The following is an 8,277-nucleotide window of genomic DNA, read 5'->3' as shown; positions in this document are numbered from 1 at the left end:
GCTCAAAATTTGGAATCATAACTCTAACCCGTTTCAGAGCTATTCAAGGTTGCCCACGTTCACTTTTTAGCAATTCATCCTCTGTATTGCTTAATGTTGAAATTGTATACAGCCAGACGAAAGTTGGGATGTACGACAAGAGAGAAAACGTTGAGATTTTTTGCTATGCATACATTGCTAAAGTTTGTTCCGATAGTCAAAGTGGAGAATTATGTTATTGGAAACCTGGATGCTGAAGGAGAGTGAACGTTGGTTGAACCGAGTAATGATACATAAGATAGTAGTGGTATATTTGGTTCACAATATTATGTAGGAACTTTGCATTACTGTAAAAACGTTCAAAGCACTTCAGATCAGTCTCGCTGATGGCTCGTTCAAATAGATAATTGTTAAGTAAGGCTTGTTTAGACTTGTATGCAATAATTCCATGGAAAAATTGCGACTGGTATTATCTTAAATATTGGTGGACTATAATCTTCTAAGCTTCTAATCCTCTCAACTGTAATTTATGAAATGAATCATAAAAATCACCAACCTAATTTCGTTAGGATATGATTGTGTTCACTAATTTACGCATAGAATTTTGTGACATCTTTTGTTGTACACTCCTCCCCAATTAAATAATTATAATTATCTTCTGTAATTGTTTTGAAATTATTCAATATTAATACAACATGTGGATAATTTTCAGTGACTAATAAATTCATGTTCAATTTCAATTAGTAGTATAAATTATCATTTTGGGGCAGCTAACGCAAGAAAATCATGTAAATAATGGATTATAACAGTTTTGCTACAATATTGAATAATTTGTTTTAAACTTTGCTCCTTTAAAGGGTTTCAAATTGCCCGGGTTTGGATTTTCACAGTTATTCACACCGAGGTCAAGTGGCAATCATCGGTAAATACAGAGACATTCATTTTTAGCCAAATCAACAAATTGTGACAAAAGTTTGTAACAAACTACAAAACTATAGAATTACAAACTTATTATTTTAAAATTCACAATTTTATTTTCTAGTTTAGCAAAATTATACAGTGCGGTTGCAAAAATATGTACATATGTACATTGAAAACTAAAACTTCATAACTTATTTCGTTGTAACAAACTGAGTTTTTGAATTCCTAACATTCATGTGCCACAATATTGTAACATAAATAATTAATAATTTGTGTATTCACGGTAAATGTATTAACAGTTCATAAGAAGGTTTCAAAGTTCGGGATCAGCATGTTTGGTGTTGAAGGGAATAAAGGACAGCGAGTTGTACCAAGCACGAGTTTAATGTGAAATCTGATTCATTTTCGACACAATTTGTCTGATATTCTTTACTTTTAATCTTTGCTTATCTTAATTTACTTATCTTAATTTTACTTAATCTTTACTTCTCCAAAATGGACAAAATCGTACAAAAATTGTTTTTTGAACAAGCAGGTGTATCTTGAAATTCCCCCATCTTTTTATAGATTACAATGAAGTTGGCTGTTTCGTCTAGTTCTTCCACCTTGAAATCTATTTTGAGTTGTGCAATTCCTTTCTTTTCCGACGTTTTTGCTTGCGATTTCTTTGAAAATGGGTCACCAGATTTAGGTTTACCCAAATCCTCCTTCTGTAATATTAGTTTATTTTTTGCTAAAATACAATCCTTGCAAAAAAGCTTGCTATGAAGGGGGCATTTCTCCGCAGATGCCATCCTTTATGTCAACATGGTGAAGCGGGTCCGTACCTGGAAATAAAGAAAGATCTATATTATAATTTCGAAAAGTCCGTCCCGTGAAATTTTCCGTGACATTCCTGCGTTCTGATTGGCTGCTGGGTTTCTGTATCCGCCAATCAGAGCACGAGTCGATTTTCGATTACGATTATGGTTATAGTTATGATTACAGTTATGGTTATGGTTATGATTATAGTTATGGTTATGGTTATGATTATAGTTATGGCTTTGGTTATGAGTATGGTTATGATTATGAATATGATTATGGTTATGGTTATAATTATGATTATGGTTATGATTATGGTTATGATTATGAGTATGATTATGGTTATGGTTATAATTATGATTATGATTATGATTATGGTTATGATTATGGTTATGATTATGATTATGATTATGGTTATGATTATGGTTATGATTATGATTATGGTTATGATTATGATTATGGTTATGGTTATGATTATGGTTATGATTATGGTTATGATTATGATTATGGTTATGCTTATGGCTATGGTTACTTAGCAATTCCTTAGCAATTCCTTAGCAACGTTAAAAAAATTCCTTAGAAACGTTAAAAAAATTCCTTAGCAACGTTAAAAAAATTCCTTAGCAACGTTAAAAAAATTCCTTAGAAACGTTAAAAAAATTCCTTAGCAACGTTAAAAAAATTCCTTAGCAACGTTAAAAAAATTCCTTAGCAACGTTAAAAAAATTCCTTAGAAACGTTAAAAAAATTCCTTAGCAACGTTAAAAAAATTCCTTAGTAACATTAAAAAAATTCCTTAGCAACAATCAAAAAATTCCTTAGCAACATTAAAAAAATTCCTTAGCAACGTTAAAAAAATTCGTTGGCAATATATGATTATAGAGCAAGGTTAGGAAGGATATACTGAGCTATTATATACTGCAATAATTTCATAATTTTCAGACGGTGGTTGGCAATTTTAAAATCGGCCCGTCTTTAAGACGGGCTTCTGGGCTAGTAAATATATATTTTGCACAATAAACCGTTGTAATTGGAAATTTATTCAAAAACTGCTTGATGTTCAATTAAATGTTGTGATGGGCAAATACAGGGTGGTTCAAGCACCTAAAAATTTTCCAAACGTTATTTTCCATAATTCCACTTACAATACGAAAGTGTTAGCAGCACCGCTCAGAATTAAATGATACCACTCTAATGTGGTAGTACAAATCAACCTTTGGTTCGGATGAATTTCACTTTGGAAGTTAGTAAAGTTTGTAAAAATGCATGATTTTCATCGTGCAGAAGGGAGGTGAGAAAATTCCTCCTCACTCAGCGCAGGTCTCCCATCTTCTGACCGATTGACAGTTTATTTAAGTAAATGAAAAAATATCGCATTCATCAAATGTAGCTAATTCCATTTTATTATCTTCTTTCTACTGTGGAAGTTCTACAATAAAAATCAAATTACAGTTTGTGCCAAAAACCCGATTGATCCTTATGTAAACATGTATTTGCAATAACAAATTCCTATCGTCCTGTCTCATCAAAAGCCAACATTTTATATTGCACAAATCTAATCTAACATGTATCACACACGTTCCCGTCATTCTTGCATATTTAGCTCGCTACGCAACATTTTTTGTTCGAGCATCATTTTCCCACAATAATTAATGCTTACGTATTTAGTACGTCTTCTCATCCTGAATGGACGGTTCGTGCAAATACGACCTCTAAATTTACCACCAAGTATGTTAAACTCTTGAGTCATTAATTGTTCGTATTTCGTAAATATGTACATTATGTATTGATTATGCATGCATGCATATGCGTGTGTGCTGCTGCTGTTGCGAGTGAACCTTCATATTTGCAATAATAAATTTTGATCATCCTAAATATCCCTACTGACGCTTGATAAAAAAATGGTTCCAGATTTGCTATTTGCAAATTTTCTACAGTGGCAGCATTTTTTGCAATGTTGGTTTATTTACTCATTCATGTTGACCACCAAGTCGGAGCTAAAGTTGCATTGTTTTTTTACAGTGGTTTAAAAGTGACCTGACCTAAGACTGAAATTATTTAAATAAGTATGCCCGATTTAATAATATTTGTAAAGTATCTAAAGGTAATGGAAAAATAAGCTTGGAAAATGTGTTTTTGAACCACCCTGTACATAAAACTTGATATTGATAGCTGTGAAAAATAATACCTTACCTCAATTTTGGAGGGTGATATAGATAAAGCTTGGAAGATTCGAAATTTTCAACCTTTCCTCAACCACACCGCAAGAAACACTACGACTAAACAAGCATGATGGGAATAAAACTTGGAAGGAAACTTCCATTAGCCCGAGTTAAGGAATGACCAGTTTCTAAATCTTACATAGTTAAGTATCAATGGCCTATCGATCTTATCCGTATTACAGATATTATATGCCAAACCCATGAAACTATTTTCCCGGAAGTCCTTAATAAATTTTGCCTTAGACTATTTTATTCTCCACCAACAAATTGTGTCAGTGGCAACCATCTTCTTCTGATACTCGAGATAGGGATTTTCCATATACTTGCAAAATTTGAAGGTGATCAGAAAAAATTGACAAAAATTCTAAATTTTGCATTGCAAAGAAATTATGGTGTGGGTCATCACTAAATCTTTTTTATTTGCTGTCGCTTGTCATCAAACTTACAGTAAGCAAAAAAAGATCGTACCCTATAATAATTTTTTTGTAAAAAAAATTCTGACCTATGACCTTTCGGTGACCTTAAAAATCGACGACGCCGAATTATTAGCGCCTCCTTTGGTGCAACTATGTGTTAAGTTTCAAAGATCTATGTTGATTTTATCATATCGAAATTATCAGCATTATAGGGTACGATCTTTTTTTTGCTTACTGTATCTCTTATCTTGACACAGGCCTATTGTGGGACGCCACGTAGCCTTGGAAATTCGTACCCTCGAAAAATAGATAGATTTTGTTTGTTTTCATATGGGCCATCCAGTACAGATGCAACTTTTTGAAAGTGGGAAAAAATATGTTTTTCCGTTTACAGTTGGGATTTCACCAACAACTTAAAAAAATGACATTTGTTCTGGACACCCCCTACCAAAAACAAAACAAAACCTTTTCTCTGCCTGCCTTTTTTAAGGGATACGATTTTCCAATGCTACTTAGTCCCACAACAGGACTAGGTCGACATGTGTATCGTGCAGAAAATTTGCAGATAAGAAAAGTAAATTGGTCTGTAGGGATTCTCAGACAGACATATGTAACGGGTACATTAGCTGGGTTTAAAGTACAAAAATCGTACCCATTTCTTGGCTTAAGCCCCTCCAATGTTGGAAGATTCATTTGACAGAGCATAATCCCCACCAGAGTAACGTGACACTTGCATGAGACACCGGCCTGATTTGAAACAAATTTGCACTTGACATCTGACAACTTCAGCCTCAGCTAAGCGTGCAAGTAGGGGAAAAATAATGTAAAAAAGAAATGCTCTGCATTCATCCAACCAGTGAATGTCAATCATCCCCAATTCGGGGTCACATTGTGGGATAAGATCGATTCGCATGCATGGTGCGTGGGTACAGGAGAGTGATGTAAACTGAACCGAGAGGAAATCAACTCTTTCCACTCGCGGAGCTGGGGTAGGCGCGCCCGCGTCCGTGGGGCCCCGGCCGGAGTAAAAATTGCAATTAATTTCCTGTATTTTTTTTAATTCTGATTAATTTAATATGGTATTTCCGTGTCCCGATTTTGGTAAAATTGTAATCAAACTTCCACCCGAATAACGTCAAAATGCTGTAATTTTTGGAATGTGTGTTGGATTTTTTTTGCTAAATTAGCACAAGTTGCTAGTCCTAACAATATATATTAGGAGTATGTATGTATGAAATCCCGAGCTCTGAATATTTTTTTTTTAATTGTTTCGCTTTTTACCTATCTGAAAATCAGTCAGGGGCCCCGACCGATATCTGGCTAGGGGCCAAAAATTCGTAGTTCGGCCAGTGAACTGACTCTTTTACTACATTTACTTTACTGCTTCCAACTTGAAGGACTGCTTGTAGTTGGGATTCCACAATAAAAACTGACATGCATGGCAAGTTCCGTTGGACCATGTCTTTATTTAAAAGAGTTTCGCTACGGAACGAGAAGAGAGACATTAAACGACGTAGAAGTAAAAAGTTGTCCAATTAAAAATGATACATGCATACATACATTGTGTTGCTCGTGGGAACTTGGCGAAAGGAAAGAAAACCATGCAGAACGTGGTGCTTAAATACATATGACCTGCAGGAATGTGGAGTTATTTACTGATAAGCTGGAATTTTTATTTCATCTTCCTGAGTTGAACCACGTTCCAGCAATGATTAATTGTAAGAGATTGAAATGGTACACTCTTAGCAAATTGGTAATAAAAAAACAAGCGGAGTAGATATATGACTCTACCGCGACGGATTTAAAAATTTAAACCATGTTGGTACAGATTTAGTAATAAAGTAACACTTTTTGGTAATAATTTTATCACTAAGTTGTGTTACTTTTTTTTACCATATTGTATTGTTTTAATACCAAATCATTACTATCGCGGTTGAGTCATACCTGCCCTCCGCGCAGGAATGATTCATTAAAAGTTTGTTTAGAGTGTAGAATTTGGATTTCTTAGAGTTTGTTCAGGGAGCATACATACATGAAGAACTCAGCAATAAACGCCCAATCACAACTAATCATTTTGTATGGGTTGGAAAAGAACATTTTTAGCATAATCAATCCTATGTATGTACATATCCGTAGAAATGTCCGGATTTACTTCAAAATCTTGCCAATCAAATTAAAATTGTACATATGTACGCCTGCAAAAAGGAGTACATATTTGAACATATTATAATACATATTTACATATTTGAATAATAATAATAATAATATAATAATATTATTATAATATTATAATATATTATAATATATAATAATAATAATAATAATAATAATAATAATAATAATACATATTTGAATAAGAGTTTTTAAAGTGTGGTCAATATTACCTTCAAGATTTTATAAACAAGTAGAAATTGATTATTTTTAGAAAAATTGAAAACACGCTAAATGAAGGTTTTAATTCCGAGAGAAGTAAGAGTTACACTAAAACCAAATTTTTGCACTGCTTTACTAGTTTTCCCCTGTGAGACATCATATTTATTTTTGATTTAAAAATTTGGAATTTGTTGTTACAGCAGTCAGGATGAATCCTATATTATTTACGACACTGTAAAATAATTCGTCTGTGCCAATGCATCCATGGATCAGCGTTTATACATTGTATTGTTCTTGAGAGTTCGTGGGAACCTCACTAATCATGGAGGATACAGAATCTATTATTTAAAATGTATTGTTTAAAATTACCTGTTAAATATTTGACGTAAAATTTTTGCATGAAATAAAAAACATGCAAACTTTCAACCCTGAAACGATGTCAGTAACAATCAGACCGTACACCTTTTTAGACGGTGTTTAAATTGGCTCCATTCTATTCAAAATGATTCCTTCTGGATCCCTGCTAAAAGAAGACATCAGGCCTGTACTCGATAAAAAAGGGAGTAAAATTTCTACATCGGTTAAAGTAATTGGGTTAATATTTCTCGTGCTACCAAGAACTTCAACTTCCAGCCAACCCAGTTTTACCTCGGAGTGCAAGGTTATACAAAAACAGCTATCATTTCTCAACCAGTGTCATACTTGGTAAAATTAATTCGCATGAATAGGGTTAAATGAATATACATGAAAGATGTCAAGACTTCATTACTTACTTGGAGATCTGAGGTTACTTTGAATCTGTCATAGAAATCCGAATCTAACCTGGTTTACTCGCTCACATTGCATTAAGTACGATTTATTCGGCCCTTGATTCATTTTCTTTCTCATGCACGAGGCCTTGCTGACGCGAGCCGAGTCGAAACACAAATTTACTCAAATAATAAACTCGCTATTATCTAATACAAAAATTTAATATCGCAATTGCACCAAAGCTGAGCAAAAATTTCCCATTTTTTAGGACCTGTCTCCTTTATCGTATGTAGCAACGAAATTCTTCATTATTTACTATTTTTCCTTTTCCTTCATAACAACTCAATCACATGCTTTGCTGTACTGTGCATACAATAGCCCGTTGTGCTGTGCATGCATGAAAAACAACAGGCAAAACCTGGAACGAACGAACTGAATTCCATATATATCACCATTATTCCACTCAACTCGAGCCCACCCGACCCAACTCGGCTTGTCCAGCTCCAGAAATTCAAGGTTGAAGACGAACCGTGTATTAATTATTGTTTCGATATGCATGCAAAGCCACCTGATCGTTTTCCATTCACTCATTCCATTCCCTCAGTAACTGAAGAACAGACGGACATTTGACATGCACAGACGGACTGGATATTAAATACATCGAGTGATACCACAATTAAACCAAAACAAAACCAGGTAATGCAGGATATAGCACAAAACGAAACTATTTCTATTTCTATCGGTTTAAAGGGTCTTTCAGAAGCAATCTTATATAGTTCCGAACACATTAAATTTTCTGCTGGCTACTTATACAT

The sequence above is a fragment of the Folsomia candida genome, unplaced genomic scaffold (genome assembly GCF_002217175.1).
Source record: "Folsomia candida strain VU population unplaced genomic scaffold, ASM221717v1 Fcan01_Sc056, whole genome shotgun sequence".
In the NCBI taxonomy this organism is placed as follows: Eukaryota; Metazoa; Arthropoda; class Collembola; order Entomobryomorpha; family Isotomidae; genus Folsomia; species Folsomia candida.
Note: the sequence above shows the minus strand (reverse complement) of the source record.